This window comes from Sus scrofa, chromosome 3, assembly GCF_000003025.6.
Source record: "Sus scrofa isolate TJ Tabasco breed Duroc chromosome 3, Sscrofa11.1, whole genome shotgun sequence".
Lineage (NCBI taxonomy): Eukaryota > Metazoa > Chordata > Mammalia > Artiodactyla > Suidae > Sus > Sus scrofa.
In genome coordinates, this window is record NC_010445.4 from 78,317,131 (window position 1) to 78,338,759 (window position 21,629).

The 21,629-nt window shown below is 41.5% G+C and overlaps 1 protein-coding gene across 1 annotated transcript in view; it reads right to left on the bottom strand.

The window, feature by feature from the left end:
- The window catches only part of LOC110260000, a 45,053-nt gene continuing 23,844 nt past the window's right edge, over positions 421 to 21,629 (bottom strand). Inside the window, exon 2 of the mRNA XM_021087463.1 lies at positions 421 to 3,833. The gene's annotated coding sequence lies outside the window, so the exon portion shown is untranslated. The remainder of the gene's footprint in view (positions 3,834 to 21,629) is intronic.

Below are 21,629 nucleotides of genomic sequence, written 5' to 3' on the forward strand. Positions count from 1 at the left end.
CCTCAATCTCATGGTTCCTAGTCGGATTCATTTCCACTGCACCATGACAGGAACTCCTAATTTGTGTATTTTAAAATATTATCTATTAAATAGCATATTTGTAAATCGTGAATAAAATATTAAAACATTTAAATATTTTCATATTTCTATAGGACATGGATTATAGTGGCTCAAAAGTTCAAACAGGAGAACAGTCAAGAAGGCTATTGAAGGGAGTTCCCATCATGGCTCAGTGGTTAACAACCTGACTAGTATCCATGAGGATGTGGGTTCGATCCCTGGCCTTGCTCAGTGGGTTAAGGATCCGGCGTTGTTGTGAGTGGTGGTGTAGGTCGCAGACACAGCTCATATCTGGTGTTGCTGTGGCTGTGGCATACTTAGGCCAGCAGCTGCAGCTCCAATTCAACCCCTAGCCTGGGAACTTCCACATGCCACGGGTGCAGCCCTGAAAAGACAAAAAAAGACCAAAAAAAAAAAAAGCTATTGAAATCTCCAGGCAAGGAAGATAAGATGGTGGCTTAACTAGAATAGTAGAGTAGTAATAACCAAGATGGAAAGTAATAAAAAGGATGGGATATGTTTTAGATGAAGCAGAGACAAAAAGGGAAAAGAGGACATCACAGTGGTGACGAAAGAAGGACTTGCAAGACTTGTTTTTCTTTTCTTCCTTTCTTTCTCTCTCCATTTTTCTTCCCTGCACCCGTCTCCCACCCCCATCTCCCTTCAGAAAAACTGAGTATATCCTTGTAGCCAGAGTATTCTTCATGTTGTTGGGAAAGGGAAAAGAGTTGGTGACAAGAAGATTGGAAAGGTGGCCCACATTCGAAATTAATTACTTGTATATTTAATAAAAGAATATCAGAACTTAAATCAACATTCCTTTTCCTTTTAGTTCCTGCACGGCAGGTATTCGAGAGTGGCAGAGCCGGGCAGTTCTGGCTCAGGATCCCTTGCGAGGTTGCAGTCATCTGAAGACTGGCTTGGAGCTGGAGGATCTAAGTCCCAGGTAGCTCATGCATGTGCTTGGCCAGGGGGTGCCAGTGCTGGTGAGAGACCAACTCTTCCTCCCACAGTGTGGTCTTCACAGGCTGTTTGAGTGTTTTCATAAGATGATGGCTGGTCGCAGCCTCTCTTTCTGGCCTGGGGGTAACAGATGTCTGTGAAGGAAAGCTCCAGCTCGTAGAGGGTTGTAGCAGCTGTAACACTGCATTGAGCAGTCAGAATCTTTTTTAAAAATTAATTTATTTTTTGGCCACACCCATGGCATGTGGAAGTTTCCAGGTCAGGGACTGATCCCTTGCCACAGCAGAGACCCAAGCCCCTACAGTGACAACGTCAGATACTTCACCTGCTGGGCCACAAGACGATGCCTTTAAAAATTGTTTTAAATACCATATAATGAAAGTAGCATGTAGTGACAAAATGATGGGTTTTAGAATTAGACAAGTTTATGTTCAAAGTGAAGCTCCATCACTTTTGGACCTTCTCAGATAGAGAAGTACTTCCTCATATGGTTGTGGTAAAGTCTAAATGAGAAAATGAGTATAAAGCATTCAGCAAAGGGTAGGTGCTAATTACCTGAGAAGAGAACTTTTCTCTCTTCTTAATCAAAAATAACACTAAAACCTTTGGGATTTCCCAAACTTGGTGAGGTTTAAAAATAAGTAAATGTGATTTCTAAAGGCAAATTGTGCATATTTCGTTATTGATGTAATCACTGATTTAGATATAAGAGGTTAACAACATCCAACAGAAATGTAGTTTTTTAGGAATGGACCATTGCTCTGAAATAGTGTTAAACCTTTTATGGCGTATCTTTAATGGAAAGTACTTTTGAGTGTGCCACATATTGAATAATTTGTAACAAAGTCTCACCGTAAACTTGTGTTTGAAATAACTAAATCTGTTGTAGATTTTAAAAATTCTTTGTGGTTAAAGTATATGTATTATCCACATTTTCTTTATTAGAAAATAACTGACATATAATATTTACAAACTACTGAAAAAAGAGCAAACCTTGCTTTGAATACTTCGATATCTTCTCACTGGCTGGTACCATCTGTGACACATCCTGTCTACTGTTTATAGACACACAGCTGCAGCTTGTGTGGGCACCCAAACCAATACTGACGCCCTGGCCCTAATTCCTCTAGAAAGAAGGACATAGGTAGAGAGTTAAAAATACAGGAATAGTAGGAGTAATTGACAGTTTAAGTCTTTTCTGTCTTAAAAAACAAACCCTCCCTCCCTGTTGAGGTTCCTCTAGCTCCTGCCTGATCTCTCAGTCCACATCTGTGGCTTCAGCTACATGATTGGCTTCTGAACCTCTATTTTCCCACTTCTGAGCTCCATATCGCTACTTGGGTATTTAATGTCTACCTAAAGCTTTGTTAGCCTGACCCTCCACAGACTATGCATCTCCTAAATAGTAAGTGCTAACTGTGGGCAGCCCAGTCATTTTGTATGTATTTTTAAATGCCTGGTGACATAATGAAATGTTGCAAAATCAAACTGGTGAATTAGCCCAGAAAAATCCTAGTTGTCTTTCTTATAGAAAACGGAAAAGTGCCTATCGGAGTTTCTGCTGTAGTGTGGCGGGTTAAGGATCCGGTGTTTTCTCTGTGTCAGCAAGGGTTCAGTCCTGGTCCCACACAGTAGATTAAGGATCTGGTGTTGCTGTCTGAATTCAGTCCCTGGCCCTGGAGCTTCCAAATGCCGTGGATGCAACCAAAAATGGGGGAAAAAAATAGTGCCTTCTAAATTAGTATGATTAGCTCTATCACTGTGTGGTTCTCCATCAATTTGAAGGAGAATAAAGGATGCTCACATTAAAAGCATTAGCACAAGGGATGAGGCATTTACTCAGTGTTCACTGCTATTTCCATCTGCAAATGTATTTTGAGTGAACTTTGTAGGAAGTGTGAAACCATTTCTTTAAGTCAAAATAACACATACACAGTATAAAAAGTTGGAGTTCTACAGGCTCATGACTAACATTGGCATTCATCTTCTCCAGCACTCTCTTGAGTCAACCACTTGCAATTCTTCAGTTATTTCTTCTGGTATTTACTTCCATGTTTGTAAATAGCATGTATGTGTTTATTTTGAAATTTTTATTTTATTTTTTTTTTGTTTTGGACTGCACCCACAGCATGCAAAAATTCCCAGGCCAGGGATCGAACCTGTGCCACAGCAGTGACCCAAGCTGCTGCAATGACAGCACCAGATCCTTAACCAAAGAGCCACAAGAGGACTTCAAAAATTTCACTTTTTAACCTGTTAATATTTTACTTTGGAAGAGGAGAACCAGCACCTCAGCACTTACCCCTCCCATACACTCTTCCTTTCCCCCTTCTAACGTAGGATACCAGTTTCTGCTTAATCAATATCATGTGTTTACATTATTTCTAACTGTGTAAATAATCAAAGGTTAGCCTATGATTACATTTTTCTAATTTTATAACTTTTTGGTTTCCCCGAAGTTCAGAACTGCCTTGCTTTTTTTAGTTGCTTATTTTTATTGACCTATTATTTCTTCATTATCAACCTCAACTGCAGAAGTGTAAATATTCTTTTACTGAAAGTGTCAGTGATCAGGTAATCTGTTACTTTCAATTTTACTTTTTCTTGGCAATATCCTTCCTAGAGTTCTCTGCTCTCCAACTTCAGTCTGCATAACATACAGTTATCCTTGTAGGTTTTCTTTTTATTATTATTCTGGAATTATTTTTTGTTGTTGTTCTTTTGTTGGATCCTTTATTTGCTGGATCTCATATCAATTCTCTTTCTTGGTTTCTTCCATGCTTTGGTGGGACACATCCTCCAGTAACTTCCTGAAAATCAATGCATGATAATTAAATTTTTAGATGTTGCTTCTTTAGATGTCTTTATTTTAACCTGGCACTGAAGTGACCATTTTGCTTCATTTCAAATCATGGGTAGAAAATAATTTCCCTTCAGAAATTGAAAGTGTTACTCCCTTGTCTTCTGACTTCTAATGTAGCTGTAGAGAATTCTGATTCTCTTCATGCTTTTTAAGTGACCTGTTTTTGTTGGTTTTTTTTCTACTTTGGAAACTTTTGATATTTCTTAATGATGTGCCTAGAGTTGAGTCTTTTATAAATTCATTGTGTTGGGTACTTGGTAATTTCTTTCATAATGAAAACTCATGTACTTCAGTTATGAAAGTTTTCTTGTATTCTTTCTTTCCATTGTCTTTTTCTTAATCAGATACATGGCTAAGAATCAGTCTGACAGATCCTCCAAATTCTGTGTGTATGTGTGTGTGAGAGAGAGAGACAGAGAGAGGGAGGGAGTATGCAATTTTTCCCTTCTAGGAGCTTTCCTGAATGGTATTTTCAAAGTCTTCTTTTGAATTACTTATTTGACAATCGTATTTTTATTTCCAAGTGTTACCTTTCTCCCTCTTTTCAGAATAGCTCTCCTACTCTCAATAATGTTTTAGTTCTCTGATAACAACTGGACAAAATAGTCAGTTTCCATTTTTCTTCAGTGGAGGGGAGGAATAAATGCCCAGCTGTGCTGTCAGAGAAGAGCACCTAGAAGTCTTAGTATTATTTGCATAGAATTCCAAACAGTTGTCTTGTTTTCAATCCTAAGCACAGGCATTCTATCAAAATTACTTGGTGCCTCCAGTTTCTGAGCTTCTCTAAGGTTGCACGTGCTCTTTGGCTCTCAGTCATTCATCCTCCATAGGTACTAGGTTTTTCACTTTCTTGAATAGATTGTCAGTCCTCATGCCCCCCGCCCCTGCTTTTTTCTAAGATTTTGTTGACAGCTATTTTGTTATCTTGCCTCTGATTCCCTTTGCCATGTTTTTAGTGCCTTATTGTCATTTTAGTTTGGGTTTGGAAGGAAGTGAATGCAACTACTTGTGCTTAATCCCCCATCTTTATTGGGATGGTCCCCTATGCCAGATTTTGTGCACATTGGTAACTCATGCTACCAAAAGAACCCAATCAAGCATTAAATATACCCTGTTTCCTTGATTTTAATTTACCATTAAAGTACTATTGATTTAGTATTGAATTCTGATATATAAAAAAAAATACTGTAGGAGTTCCTGTGGCACAGTGGGTTAAGTACGCGGTATTGATGCTGCTGTGGCATAGGTTTGATCTCTGGCCCAGGAACTTCCATAAGCCACAGGCATAGTCAAAAAAAAGCAGTACTACATTATTTATTTATTGAAGCATAGTTGATTAACAGTATTATATGTCTCAGCCATACACCATACTAATTCAATATTTTTATAGATTATACTCCATTTAAAGTTGTTACCTGTCTTTTGAGATACAAATTCACATGTTTCTGTTGGACATATTCCTAAAATGAGAGGGCTGGGTTATAGAGTAGGTTCAACTTTAGCAGATACTGCCAAACAGCATTTCAAAGTGGTTGTACCAATTTAAACTTTCACCCTACTCTGTTTGATAGATTCCCTTGTTCCACATTCTCACAGCCAGTCTGCATTGTTAATCTTTTAGATTTTAGCCATTCCACTGGGTGTGTCGTGATATCTCATTTTGATTTTAACTTGTATGTCCCTGATTATTGGTGAGGTTGAACATGCTAATTTGTCAACTTTTCAGTGAGTTGCCTATTGAAGCGTTTTACCTAATTTTCTTTGAGGTCATTTGTTTTTTATTGATCTGTGAGAGTTCTTTATATATTCTGAATATGAGCCCTTTGTTATATGTGTTGCAAATATCTCTTCCCACTTGTGATTTGCCTTTGTGCTTCTTCTTTCCCTTTCTTCCTTTCCCTTCCTCCTTCCTCCCTCCTTTGCTTCCTTCCTTCCTTTTAGGCCATACCCATGGCGTGTAGAAGTTCCCAGGCCAAGAATCAAACCCAAGCCACAACAGTGACAACACCAAATCCTTAACTGCTAGGCCACCAGGGAACTCCTCTTTCTTTTTTTTTGTTTTTGTTTTTGTTTTTCTATTTACCCTATCCAGATTTTTTTTTTTAATTGTACAGGAGTGCCCATAGCAGCATTATTTGTAATAGCTGGAAGTTGGGTAAAACCTTTCACCCATAGCAGGAGAATAAGTAAACGATCAAATCATTATGTTGTACAGCATAAATATATACAATTTTATCTGTCAAGTATACCTCCATAAAGCTGGAAAAAATAAAATACATAAAGCTGTATCCATTAAAAAATAATAAGTTAATAAACTGCTGTATTCATACAATGGCAAACTACACACCATGAAAAGGAATGAACAACTCTTATATTCAACAACATAAATGAATCTCACAAAAGATGCTGAGCTAGACATACCAGTTACAAAAAAGTCCATACCTTGTAGATCCATGTATCTAAAATTCCAAATGCAAGTAAAATTAAGCTGTAGCATTGAAGGATATATGCTTAGTAAGGAGATGATTGCCATAAAATTCAGTCCTGAGGCCATCTCCAAAGGGAGGTAGGAGGCATAGGTGAATGTTCTGGGTTGCCTCACCTAAAGTTCTGTAACATGACTCTGCTTTGTGGAAAAACAATGAGCTGTACATCCTTTTTATACACTTTTCTGTGTTTCCTATTTCACAATAAAAAAGACTGAAAGAAAAATAATTATTATAAAATAATGGCCATATTTCCCTATGCTATAGGATATATCCTTGTTGCTTTATTATTTTATACATAGTAGTTTGTATTTCTTAAGGCCATACCCCTCTCTTGCCCCTCTTTCCACTGGTAACCACTAGTTTGTTCTCCATATCCATGAGTATGCTTCTGTTTTGTTGTGGTAATTGGTTTTGTTTATTGGAGTCCACATATAAGTGATAATATAGAGTATTTATCTTTCTCTGACTTATTTCACTAAGTGTACTATTCTCTAGGTCTCTTCATGTTGTTACAAATGGTTTCATTCTTTTTATGGCTGAATATTTCATTTTATATATATTATATATATATTTCACATTTTATATTATTTCATTGTTATATACCCATTTTATATATATCACATCTTCTTTATCCATTCATCTCTTGACTGGCACTTAATTGCTTCCATATCTTGGTGATTGTAAGTAATGCTGCTGTGCATGTTATCTTTTTGAATTAGTGTTCTCATTTTCTTTAGATATTTACTCATGAAAAGAATTGCTGGATAAAATGGTAGTTCGTTTCTAGTTTTTTGAGGCATCTCCATACTGTCTTTCTTAATGGCTACACAAATTTACATTCCCACATGGTATACAGTAGCATATGGAAGTCCCCCAGCTAGAGGTTGAATTGGAGCTGCAGCTGCAGGGCTATGCCAAGCCACAGCACAGTGCCTGGCCCTTGGTTGGCACTCAGTAGATGCTTCACAAATGCAGATTAAACCAAACTAAAAAGAACTAGAAGATGGAATGATAAATGCTAAAATAATTTCCCCTTATGTATTATTGAAAATAGATTCTATGGATACTGAATATTCAGGAAAATGAAACTGACATTTATTGAAAAATTATTTGCCACATATTTCTAAATAATTATCCCATTTACTCTTCGATAACTTAACACATACACTGTAGTTTTAGGGTAAAACAAGACCATAATCTGGAATCTTCTTTGTTTTTCTGGATGGATAGCCAAAGGTGGCCTCTTCCAGTTCTCTGGCGCCCTCTAGTGGCTTTCTGCTTTAACACCAACTCTCAGCCCTTCTCCCTCCCCAACACAGGAGGCTACACTCACTTTGGGCAGCAGCCAGCCTTCTTTGTTCCTCCTCTCCCTCTAAGGGCAATGAAGTGCCCTACAGAGGAGCATATTTCTCTCTCAGAGTCTCCCCCGGCACTCACCCCTCCATGCCCCACCCCACTACCTTAAATAAATCAGGGAGGGACGGCGAATATTGGTGGTCAGCCTGACCCTGGCTCCACCCAGCGTGGAGATGCGTCCTTCTCCCCACCACTCAACTCTCCCCAGGTCCTGTCCCTCCCCAGGTCTCTGCCCACTTCCAGCAGGTGGAGGCTGACAATCAGGTTAAGAAATGAGGGGTAAGTCAGTATCAAGTTCTCCTCCTCCAGAAAGTCCTCTGGCCTAATTCACCTGGTTCCTGCACCTGGTGGTTCCTCAGTAACACATGTGTACACACCACAGAGTCATAGGGGATAACACACATAAACACACCATGGGAGTGTCTGGGTGCTTCAGTTTATATAAAGAGCTAGAAGACCCAATGGGGGAATCTCTAGGGAGGTGAGATGGATGGAGTAGGAATGAGGCTGACAGAGGGGCCCTGAGGGCTTATCTGGTCGACCCCTTGGCCCCAGGCAGCTTTTCTTTTCTTTAACTCAATGAATTTTATTATATTTATAGTTGTACAATTATCATCACAATCTAATTTTACATTTCCAGCCCAAACCCTGCTCCATACCTCTCTCCTCACAACCTGTCTCCTTTGGTGACCGAAAGTTTTTCAAAGTCTGAGTCAGTTTCTGTTTTGCAAATAAGTTCATTGTATCCTTTTTTAAGATTCCATGTATAAGTGGTAGCATATGATGTTAGTCACTGTCTGACTAACTTCACTTGGCATGATAATTTCTAGGTCCATCCATGTTGCTGCAGATACTATTATTTCATTCTTTTATGGCTGAGTAATATTCCATAGTGTATAAATATCACATCTTCTTTATGCACTCCTCTGTCAATGGACATTTAGGTTGCTTCCATGTCTTGGCTATCAGATTTAGTGCTGCAATGAACATTGGGGTACAGGTATCTTTTCAAGTCATGGTTTTCTCTGGATAGATGCCCAGGAGTGGAACTCCTGGATCATATGGTAATTCTATTTTTGGTTTTTTGAGAAATTGCCATACTGTTTTCCATAGTGGTTGCACCAATTTACATTCCCACTAATAGTATCAGAGGGTACCCTTTTCTCCACACCCTCTCCAGCATTAATTGTTTATAGACTTTTTGATGATGGCCATTCTGGCTGGTATAAGGTGCTACCTCAGAATACTTTCGATTTGCATTTCCCTAATAATTAGTGGTGTTGAACATCTTTTCCTGTGTGTTGCGGCCATCTGTATGTCTCCTTTGGAGAATTGTCAGTGTAGACCTTATGCCCATTTTTTGATGGGGTTGTTTGGTTTTTGGTAGTGAGCTATAGGAGGTGTTTATATATTTTGGAGATCAATCCCTTGTCAGTTGCTTCATTTGGAAATATTTTCTCCCATTCTGTGGGTTGTCTTTTCATTTTGTTTAGGGATTCCTTTGCCATACCAAACTTTTAAGTTTAATCAGACCCCATTTGTTTATTTTTATTTTTATTGTCGTTACTCTAGGAGGTGGATCTGAGAAGATACTGCTGTGGTTTATTTCAGAGAGTGTTCAGCCTATGTTTTTCTCTAAGAGTTTTATAGTGTCTGGTCTTATATCGAGGTCTTGAATCCATTTCGAGTTTATTTTTGTGTATGGTGTTAAGAGTGTTCTAATTTCATTCTGTTACATGTAGCTGTCCAGTTATCCCAGCACCACTTATGGAAGTGTATTCTCCATTGATTTTTCTTGCCTCCTTTGTCATAGATTAGTTGACCATAGGTGTGGTGGTTTAATTCTGGACATTCTATCTGGTTCCACTGATCTGTATTTCTGTTTTTGTGCCAGTACCATACTGTGTCTTTGTCGTGTAGGCTGAAGTCAGGGAGCCTGATTTCTCCAGTTCCATTTTTCTTTCTCAGGATGACTTTGGCTATTCTGAGTCTTTTGTGTTTCCAAACAGACTTTAAAATATTTTGTTCTAGTTTGCATTAAATCTTGTAGATTGCCTTAGGTAGTATAGTCATTTTGATAGTATTGATTCTTCCAATCTGAGAGCATGGTCTGTCTTTCCATCTGCTTGTGTCATCTCTGATTTCTTTCATCAGGATCTTGTAGTTTTCAGAGTACGGGTCTTTTGTCTCTTTCAGTAGGTTTATTCCTATGTACTTTATTCTTTTTGAGGTGATGGTAAATGGGATTGTTTCCCTAATTTCTCCTTCTGATCTTCCATTGTTAGTACATAGAAATGCCATCGATTTCTGTGTATTAATTTTGTATCCTGCAGCTTTACCACATTCATTGATGAGCTTGAACAGTTTTCCGGTAGCGTCTTTAGGATTTTCTAGGTCACCTGCAAACAGTGATAGTTTTACTTTTTCTTTCCAATTTGGATCCTTGTATTTCTTTTTCTTCTCTGCGTGCTGTAGCTAGGACTTCCACAACTGTGTTGAGTAGTAGTGGTGAGAGCGGACTTCCTTGTCTTGATCCTGATCTTAGTGGGAATTCTTTCAGCTTTTCACCATGGAGAATGAAGTTAGCTGTGGGTTTGTCATATACGGCCTTTATGATGTTGAGGTAGGCTCCCTCTTTGCCCACTTCCTGGAGGGTTTTTATCAGAAATGGGTGTTGGACTTTGTCAAAAGCTTTTTCTGTGTCTATTCAGAGGATCGTATGATTTTTTATGCTTCAGTTTGTTAATGTGGTGTATCACACTGATGGATTTGTGGATATTGAAAAATCCTTGCATCCTTGGGGTAAATCCCACTTGATCATGGTGTACAGTTCTTTTACTGTATTGCTGGATTCAGTTTGCCAGCATTTTGTTGAAGATTTTTTTAATCTATATTCATCAGTGATATTGACATGTGATTTTCTCTTTTTTTGTGGCGCCTTTATCTGGTTTTGGTATCATAGAATGAGTTTGGGAGTGTTCCTTCCTCTGTAATTTTTGGAATAGTTTCCAAAGGATAGGTGTTAACTCTTCTCTCAATTTTTGATAGAATTCACCTGTGAAAACATCCGGTCCTGAACTTTTGTTTATTGGAAGTTTTTTAATCATGGCTTCACATTCAGTACTTGTGATTGATCCTTTCATCTTTTCTATTTTGTCTTGGTTTAGTCTTGAAAGTCTTGTCTTGGTTTAGTCTTGATCCTTTCATCTTTTCTATTTTGTCTTGGTTTAGTCTTAAATTCTTGCTTTGCTAAGAATTTGTCCATTTCTTCTAGGTTGTCCCTTTTATTGGCATATAGTTGCATATAGTAGTCTCTTATGATCCTTTGTATTTCTGTGATGTCCATTGTAACGTCTACATTTTCATTTCTAATTTTATTGATTTGAGTCCTCTCTTTTTTCTTGATGAGTCTGGGTGGTAAGATCAATTTTGTTGATCTTTTCAAAGAACCAGATTTTAGTTTCATTGATCTTTTCTATGGTTTTCTTCATTTCATATTTAATTTATTTCTGCTCTGATGTTTATGATTTCATTCCTTCTGCTGACTTTGGGTTTTGTCTGTTCTTGTCTCTCTAGTTGCTTTAGGTATAAAGTTAGGTTGTTTGAGATTTTTCTTGTTTCCTGAGGTAGGCTTGTATTGCTACACACTTTTCTCTTAGAATTGCTTTTGCTACATCTCAAAGTTTTGGAATGTTGTGTCTTCGTTGTCATTTGCTCCTAGGTATTTTTAAATTTCCTCTTTGATTTCTTCAGTGATCCATTGGTTGTTTAGCAGCCTATTGTTTAGTCTCCACGTGTTTGTGTTTTTTGCAGTTTTTTTTTCTTCTTCTTGATTTCCAGTCGTATAGCATTGTGGTTGGAAAAGATGCTTGATATGATTTCAGTTTTCTTTGTTATGGAGGCTTGATTTGTGGCCCAGAATGTGATCTGTCCTAGAGAATGTTCTGTGTGCACTTGAGAAGATTGTGTATTCTGCTACTTTTGGATGGAATATTCTATAAATATCTATTATGTCCATCTGTTCTAATGCATCATTTAAAGCCTTTGTTTCCTTGTTGATTTCCTGTCTGGATGATCTGTCCATTGCTGTAAGTGGGGTGTTAAAGTCCCCTGCTATTAATGTGTTATTGTCGATTTCTCCTTCAAGGTTGTTAGCATTTGCCTTATATACTGAGGTGATCCTATGCTGGGTGTATATATATTTACAATTGTTATATCTTCTTCTTGGATTGATCCTTTGATCATTATGTAATGTCCTTTTTCGTCTCTTATAATAAAGTGGTTTTGTCTCTTACTCTTTATTTTAAGGTCTGTTTTGTCTGATATGAGTATTACTACTCCAGATTTCTGTCGATTACTTTTTGAAAGGAACATTTTCTTCCATCCTCTCATTTTCAAACTGTATGTATCCCTAGAACTGATGTGGGTCTCTTGAAGACAGCATATATTCGGGTCTTGTTTTTGTGTCCTTTCAACCAGTCTATGTCTTTTGGTTGGGGCATTTAGTCCATTTACATTTAAGGTAATTATTGATATGTATGTTCTTACTTCCCTTTTATTGTTTTCGAATTGTTTTTGTTGGTCATTTTTCTTCTCTTGTTCTTTTCTCTTGTGGTTTGATGACTGTCTTTAGTGTTGTGTTTGGTTTGCTTTTTCGTATTTCTATATGAATATATGGTAGATTTCTGGTTTGCACTTACCCTGAAGTTTTGATATAGGAGTGTCTCTCTGTCTCTCTCTGTCTCTGTCTCTCTGTCTCTCTGTCTCTCTCTCTCTCTCTCTCTCTCTCTCTCTCTCTATATATATATATATATATATATATTCTCTTAATTGCAAGTGTATCTCCAGTATCCTGCATTTGTCTCTCCTCTTCTCACAGTTTCTGGTTTTGATAGCATATTTGTGTGTGGATGATTTCTTACCTTTACTATATGTAAGCCTTTATCAGTGAGCCTTGTCATTTGCACTGTTTTTTGTTTCTAGTTGTGGCCTTCCTCTCCCACCTAGAGAAGCTGCTTTAGTATTTGTTAAGGCTGGTTTAGTGGTGCTGAATTCTCTTAGCTTTTGCTTGTCTGTAAAGCTTTTGATTTCTCCTTCAAATCTGAATGAGAGCCTTGCTGGGTCGAATAAGCTTGGGTGAAGTTTTTTGGTTTTTTTGTTTTTTTTTTCTTTCATCACTTTAAGTATATCATGCCACCCTCTTCTGGCCTGCAGAGTTTCTGCTGAAAAATCAACTGATAACCTTATTGTGGTTCTCTTGTATGTTATTTGTTTCTTTTCCCTAGCTGCTTTCAGTATTTTCTCTTTGTCTTTAATTTTGGTCAGTTTGATTAATATGTCTCAGAGTGTTCCTCCTTGTGTTTATTATATATGGCATTCTTTGCACTTTCTGGATTTGAGTGAGTGGTTCCTTTCCCATTTTAGGGAAATTCTATTATCTCTTCAAGTATTTTTTCTGTCCCTTTCTCTCTTCTCCTTCTGGCATCCCTAAATAATATGATGTTAGTGTGTTTAACATTGTCCCAGAGTTCCCTTAGACTGTCTTCATTTCTTTTCAGTTTTTTTTCTCTTCTGTTCCACATCAGTGATTTCCACTAGTCTGTCCTCCACCTCACTTATTTGTTCTTCTCCTGCTTGTATTCTGTTGTTGGTTGCTTCTAATTAATTTTTTATTTTAGTTATTATATTTTGCATCTCTTCTTGCTTAAGTTTTAAATCTAGTATTTTTTGCTCAGTGTTTGCTCTAAATTATCTTTGCCTCCAGTTTATCTCCAGTGTTTTGCATCATCTTCACCATCATGAGTCTAAAGTCTTTTTCATGGAGGTTGGTAATCTCCAGATCACTTAGCTGTTTTTCTGGCGTTTTTTCTTGTTCCCTTATAAGTCATATTCTCTGCCTTTTCATTATGTATGGATTTTTGGTGTGGTCTCTGTTTTGCAGACAATAGGGTTGTAGCTTCTCTTGCTTCTGATATCTGTCCTCCTTGTGGCTGAAGTTGGTATGGGGGCTTGCAGCAGGCTTTCTGATAAGAGGTACTGATGCCTGCCTACTGGTAGGTGGAGCTAATTCTTATCCCTCTGGTGGGTGGGACTTTGTCTCTGTGTGTTATTAGAGGTGGCTCTGTGCCTGTGGGGCCTTTAAGCAGGCTGTTTGCTGATGGGTGGTATGTTCCCACCTGGCTTGTTGTTTTGCCTGGGGCTCCTCAGCCTTGATGGTTAAGGCCAGATTTTTCCAAAATGGCCACCTCTAGAGGAGTTCACGCTGATTATTCCCGAGACCTTTGTCTCCAATGTCCTTTCCCTACAATGAGCCACAGTCATCCCGTTTTCTCAGGAGATCCTCCAAGAACCACAGGCAGGTCTGACCCAGATTCCTATGAAGTCTCTCCTTTGCCCTAGAACCCAGTGCACATGAAGACCTGTATGTGCCTTTCAAGAGTGAAGTCTCCTTTTCCTGCTCTCCCATGCGGCTCCTCTGCACAGGCCCCACTGGCCCTCAACACCAAATGCTCCAGGAGCGCCTCCTCCCAATGCCAGATCCCTAGTTGTGGGAACCTGACGTGGGGATCAGAACTCTCACTCCTATGGGTGAGCCTCTTCAATACAGTTGCTCTCCAGGCTGTGTGCCACCCACCCAGTGGGTATGGGTTACTTATATCGTGTAATCACCCTTCCTACCACCTCAATGTGACCTCATCTTGTCTTCTGTAGTAGGATATCTTTTTGATAGTTTGTAGACTGTTTTGTTGAAGGTTGTTCAGCAGTTGGTTATAATTTTTGCTTTTATGAGAGAAGGTGAGCTCCAGTCCTTCTACTTCACCATCCTAATCCTATCTCTCCAGGCAGCTTTTCTTGTCACTACCGAGCAGACCTTGTCCCTTCCTCCTGCACGGCCCAGCTCCCTCAGCCCCTGCCGCACCCCATGGATTGAATCCCAGAGGCCAGAGTGAATGGTGCCTCCAGGAAGTCCTCTCCACAGCCTGGGATGCAGGGCCTAGGGAGACAGGGGCCTGCCCAGTGCTATAGCCTCTCATAGCCAACTCCAGGCCTCCTGGTGCCAACTCCAGCTCTACCTAGTCACAGGGAACATTCCTGCCCCCACACTTCCCACCTGGCCCCTCAGGCAAAGGTGAGACACAGAGCCCTCAAGCTGCCCTTCCTTCTGTGCCCTTCCTTCCATTCCCACGGGACATGGAAGGGGCCATGTGGACTATCCTGAGCTCCCCACCCTGGGTCATGTTTGCAAACATCCCCATTGCCCTCTTCACAGGACCCCTGCCCTGCCTCCAGCAGCCTGTAGTTAAATCCTTGATAAACATTACCAAACAAATACAAACGAAACAACATCCACCCATTTGGTGCCTCATGTTGAATCAGGAAGCTGCTATCTAATTTTCAGTGAGCTCTGTGCCTGATTTTCCCAAAAAAAAGAAGAGATTATTTTTTAACATTTATACCTCTCTGTTCAAAGAATTTTTGGATCCACTCCTCTAAATTCTGTGGGGACCCACAAAAGAAATAGATGACAGATCTTAAGCTAGGATACCTCCCTGTCCCCCCCTTCTCTCTCTCTCCTTCTCTTTCTCTCCCCCTGCTTCTCTTGATAAGCAGATTAGAGGAGGTGAAAGCTCAGTGGCCAGCACCAACTATAGGAGGTTGGAGTCAGAGGCAAGTGAGGGGTGGTGTGGGTGGGGAGGGCCCCAGAGGATGAGGTTGGAAGCTGGACATGAGTAATAAGGAGGAATGGATAGGGTTTCAATGTGGGGAGCTGTGTCTCTTTCAAAGGGAGGTTGGTAGGCAAAACCATCCTGAGAAAGAAAAAAGGAACTGAAGGAATTAGGCTCCCTGACTTCAGACTATACTACAAAGCTGCAGTCATCAAAACAGTATAGTACTGGCACAAAAATAGAAATATAGATCTGTGGAGTAGGGTAGAAAGCCTAGAAATAATCCCACACACCTATGGTCAATTAATTTATGACGAAGGAGGCAAGGATATACAGTAGAGAAAAGACAGTCTCTTCAGTAAGCGGTGCTGGGAAAATTGAACAGCTACATGTAAAAGAGTGAAATTAGAACACTCTCTAACACCATATACAAAAATAAACTTAACATATATTAAATACCTAAATGTAAGACTAGATACTGTAAAACTCTTAGAGGAAAACATAGGTAAAATACTCTTTGACTTAAATCACAGCAGTATCTTTTTGGCTCCACCTCCCAGAATAATGAAAATAAAACAAAAATAAACAGATGGGATCTAATTAAACTTAAAAGTTTTTATACCACAAAGGAAACCATAAACAAAGCAACAACCCACTGAATGGGAGAAAATATTTGTAAATGACACAGTTGACGAGGGATTGATATCCAAAATATACAAACAGCTCATGCAACTCAATATCAAAAAAAAAAAAAAAAAAAAAAAAAAAAAAACAGTTAAAAAATGAGCAAGGAGTTCCTGTTGTGGTGTAGGGGAAAGAAATCCAACTAGGAACCAAAGGTTCGGGTTTGATCCCTGGCCTTGCTCAATGGGTTAAGGATCTGGCATTGCCATGAGCTATGGTGTAGGTCACAGATGTGACTAGAATCTTGCATTGCTGTGGCTGTGGTGTAGGCTGGCAGCTGTAGCTCCCATTTGACCCCTGACCTGGGAACCTCCATTTGCCACAGGTGTGGCCTTAAAAAGCAAACTACACACACATACACACACACATATATAAATTTTTTTAAATTTAAAAAATGGGCAGAAGATCTAAATAGACATTTCTCCAAAGAAGATATACCCATAGCCAGAAAGTATATGAAAAGATGCTCAACATTGCCAATTATTAGAGAAATGCAAATCAAAACTACAATGAGGTATCACCTCACACCAGTCAGAATGGCCATCATCAAAAAGTCTACAAACCATAAATGCTGGAGCGGGTGTGAAGAAAAGGGAACCCTCCTACACTGTTGGTGGGAATGTAAATTGGTTTAGCCACTATGAAGGTTCCATAAAAAACTAAAAACAGAGCTATTATATGATCCAGCAATCCTACTCTTTGGCATCTATCTAAGAAAACCATAATTTAAAAAGATACATGCACTCTGTTGTTCGTTGCAGCACTATTTACTATAGCCAAGACATGGAAGCAACCTAAATGTCTGTCAACAGAGGAGTGGATGAAGATGTAGTACCTATATACAGAGTATACAGAGTATTCCTATGCCATATAACAGAATGAAATAATGCCATGTGTAGCAACATGGATGGACTTAGAGATTATCATGCTAAGAGAAGTTAGACAAACATCATATATCACTTATATATGGAATCTAAAAAAAATGATACAAATGAACTTATTACAAAACAGAAACAGACCTACAGACTTCAAAAACAAACTTCTGGTTGCCACAGGGTAAAGATGGAGGGGGGATAAATTAGGAGTTTGAGGTTAATATATAATCACTGCTATATATAAAACAGATAATCCACAAGGACCTACTGTGTAGCACAGGGAACTTACCTCAGTATTCTGTTAATACATGTATAAGAAAAGAATCTGAGAATGAATGTATGTTTATGTATAACTGAATCACTTTGCTGTACACATGAAACTAACAACATTGTAAATCAGCTATATAGTCCCTTATATAATAAAAGTTAAAATTAAAAAAAAAAAAGGGAGTTTGGTAAATTATTCAGAATATAGTAAATATGTACAATGTGCTCCAGGTAACAAGGCTTTTCTCTCATTTCACTGTGTACCTTGGGGTAGGAAAAATGAGGCAGTGGATACTCTGATACCTAAGGCCATGTTTGCATGAAAAACAAAAAAATAGTTTCAACCCCCCCCCCACAAAAGAAGAGTTTTAAAACCCTCCAGGAAGAAGTGGGAAAGCTCCTTCCTCACTAACCTCAGAAAGTAGCCAGCAAAATTTGGTCTGGAGGCATTTTGCAGATGAGAAAACTGAGGGGCAGACCGTCTAAGTGATTTTGCCAAGGTGCCAAGGCTGAATAGGAAAGAAGGGAGGGCACCCCCGGCAGAGAGGACTGCTGAGCAAAGGCTTGGAGAGAGGAAGGAGCATGATATGCAGGCCTGAACAGAAGCACTCCTTGCCAGGACTGAAGGAGGCAAATGACCGGCCCAGCTCCACCTCAGAGCAGATGCAGGAGGCAACGAATTTCATCTGTGAAATGGACACACAAGCAACTGTGGGGTCCAAAGGACAGCAGTGTGAGCATGAAGGTGGTTTTCTAGGGTTAATCACCCCAGAATGACCTGGGTGGGGTGAGGATAGAGGCCATGGGCAGTCTGGCCAGTGGTGATTGCCCACCATACCAGCTCTCAGGACCTTCCCAGGGCAGCCTTGGGACAGAGGCCTCAGCTCCCCAGGGCCTCCTGGATTCAGGGAGGGCCTCCTGCCCCTGCCTATCCTGCCCCACTGCCACCCCACACAGACTCACAGTGAAGGGGGCCCACTTATTCATCTGGGCAGTTCCTGAGCTGAGGGCCTGGGTCCTGGGTCCAGCTTTGCTGATCCACTGCATGAGGCTGCATGAAGGACAAGTCAGAAATGGCCACGGGGCCTCCTGGAGCCATGCTCCTGGCTGGCAGCAGAGATGGAGGCCTGGCCACAAGGCACACCACCAGGCCTCACCTCTCAATGCCAGGAGAACAAAAGATTGCAAACACACTTGCCCTTTGCCTCAGGGCGAAGGAATTTGCTTGTTTGTAGGAATTTGCCCTACAGAGTGAAATGGCCAGTCACACAAAGTCATTGTCAGGGCATCTTGCAGAAGATGTGATCCTACTGCAACAGCTCAGGTCTGCAGAGGTGTGGGTTTGATCCCTGAAGTGGCTTAAAGGATCCAGCATCGCTGCAGCTACAGCATAGCTGCAGCTTGATTCAATCCCTAATTGGGAAACATGCATATGCTTTGGGTGTGGCCATTTAAAGAAAAAAAGAAAGAAACCATAAGATCTGAAACTATGTGTCCCGTCTTGAGGAGGCAGGAAGCAGGCAGTCCTGGGGGCCACACAAAGGCCTTCGGAGCTGACAGAGGCAATCCCCCAGAGTGCTGCGGGGTCATCAAGCAGGGGCTGCAGTTGTGTGAGCATGAAGGTGAGAGAACACGTGTGCCCACGCCCCCACATGCTGGTGAAGTGTCCAGTGTGCAACATGGCAGTGGCTGCCTCCAGGGAGGCTGAGGTATGTCCTCTGATCCCTGTGAACACCCAAGGAATAGCTGAAGCACTCACACAATAATGCCACAACTGAAAAGGATGCCATCTCTAGGGTGCTCCACATCCCCCAGGTGCCAGAAAAAAAGGCTCATTCAGGAGAGAGAAGCTTCTTTGAGTGAGACCCTCTCAGCGCCACACGCATGCTCTCTCTCCCTCCCCCCTCCCACCCCCTCCTGAAATGCTTGAAAGAGGCCAGGACTTAAGGCCAGGAGAGCCCAGCGCGGGGGTTGGGGGATCCCCACTCTGGTGTTAGAAGGCCAGAGGAGGGGGGTCCCGCTCCAGGTTGACAGGCCAGGCCCGGGTGGGTTAGCGGGGAGAGAAGGCAGATGAGTTTGTTGTACTTTCCTAATTGATTTTGTGTCAGTGTCACCAGGATACTTAGGACCATCTTAGAAACCACTTAAGTGATTGAAAATAACCCAAGTACTCGTAAAGAACTTGACATCTCCTCACACTTCTGGCTTTCCATAAACCCCTTCTGGCTGCAACCTGAGGCTGCCCTGCAGTCAAGAGCAGCCACTTTGGGGAAGGCAGAGACCCTTGTCAGGCCACAGCTCTTGCAGGTCTCCCCAGTCCCAGTAGCCCTCTCCAGGGAAGGCAGGACAGCCAAACCTCCCCCCTCAACACACACACACAAGCACACAAGCCCCCCAGGCTCTCTTACTGGTGCTTTCTCACCACCAGGGCTTTAGGCACTGATCGCGCTCCCTGGAATGCCCTCCCCTGCCAGCCAGCATGCCCCCAGCCTGGCTGATTGTGTCCTAGCTGTTGAGCCTCAGCTATTTGTCCTCCCACAGGAAACCTCCCATGATACCCGACCCGAGGCTGGTTAAGGGGGCCCTCTCGTGCACATGCCGGACACGTAGTCTACCCCCATTAGAGCACACAGCTCGTTGTCATTGAATTATGGCCCATTCAGCTCCATAGCTCAGGGTCCTTGGCCCCATACTCTGTTTCTAAAGCATACACCATCTGCCCAAAGCAGGGCCTGAGATGACTGTTGGGCAAAACAAGGAATTCAAGCATAACTTCACAGATGGTGTCAAGAGGGACATCCCTCCTCTAGATGAAGCCAGAGCCCAGTAGGCTCTGGCCACCCTGGAAACACCACAGGCTACACCCTAGGGAGGTCAGGGCCAGCCCTTACTGAGTCCTCACCATCACCTCCATTTTATAGATGAGGGTACCCCAGCTCAGAGAGACCCAGCCACTGGCCCAAAGTTACACAGCAAGTCAATGCAGGTCCAGGAAGCCCTGGAGACGTGATGAAATAAGACATGACACCCTGAGAGTCTCCTTAGCATAGCTGGCTTATATCCAGGCACCCCGGGAACACCTGTGTTAACCAGACTCCGGGGGTCACAGGGAGAAGGCATGTAGGAAAGCAGTTCCCCAGCACAGAATGTGGGGAGCAGAGTGGCAGCCTCTGGGAAAGTTCAGGAAGCTGCAGTTCTGCTCCTGAGTGTGACACGTGAGAAACTATCCAAGAGCACAGGGAGATGTTGTCAAGGGCAGTCACACAGAAAGATCATTGGGGAGCCTTCCTAGGTGATCACGTAGAAGGGACAGTAATCACACAGGGCACTGTCGCAGTGGAAAGCTGCCCAGCAAAGGAACCAAGCAAATAGCATTGCAGTGGGACACTGAATAAGCCGCAGAACACACACGGTGTGATGTTGGGTCTATCATGCTTAAAACATGCAAAACACAACTAAGTATTATTTATGGATATATGTGTAGGGGGGGGTGGATGTATATAGAGAGACAGGCAGACATTTAAAGTGCCCAGGAATTAAAAGAACTAAAAACAGCCCATACAGGACAGGGCTGTGGCTCTCTCTGAAGGGGAAGAAAAGGAGGGGGACAAAGAAGGCAAGCTAAAGCCTCTGGTTATATTTACAATATTTTCTTCCTTAAAAGAAAAATGTTGACACTATTAGAGCAAAATATCAATATTTGACCAAGTCAGGGGTGTGTACAAGGCAGTTCATTGTATTGTTGTGTAATTTTCCACATGCTTGAAAGAATTCACTTTTAAAATATATGATGCCTGGTGAAAGAGGGTAGCCCCTTCTCAGACCCACACGGAAGATGCCATTCATCTTTACTTAAAAGGCTCTTCATGAGAGCTGGGTGCACCCCACTTCTGGCACTCCACTTCCTTGCAGGTATCCTCTGACCAAAGCTGACCTTGGAAGCCAAGCCACTCACAGCCCTGCCTCTCAGTCCTAAACCACAAGTATCTCCCATCTGGAATTCATTCCTAAGGGTTAAGCTTTGGCCTCTTCCTCCTCTTCTTGGGTGGGGGCCACATTGGATTCCCTGGCAGCCTCCAGAACCTGCGCTTGAAAGAAGGGAGGCTGCTCAGCATGGGGGAGGAAGCTGCACCAAACACCAATATCCCCTGCCCCCAGCGCAGCAGCTCCACCCTCTCCCCTAAATCACAGCCCCAGGGGACAGAGAATGCGGTGAGATTGGCCTCTCTTTACTCCATAGCCCTGACATGAGACTCCCAGGACCATCAGGGCCCCTCTCCACTCTGCCCAGGGTGGGGGTGCAGCTCATGGACTCCCACTCTCTGATATTTCAGTTGTGATGAGTTTTAAATCCCCCGGTGCCCCTGACCTGGTTGCACCCTCACAGTACCTTCATTGGACCAGG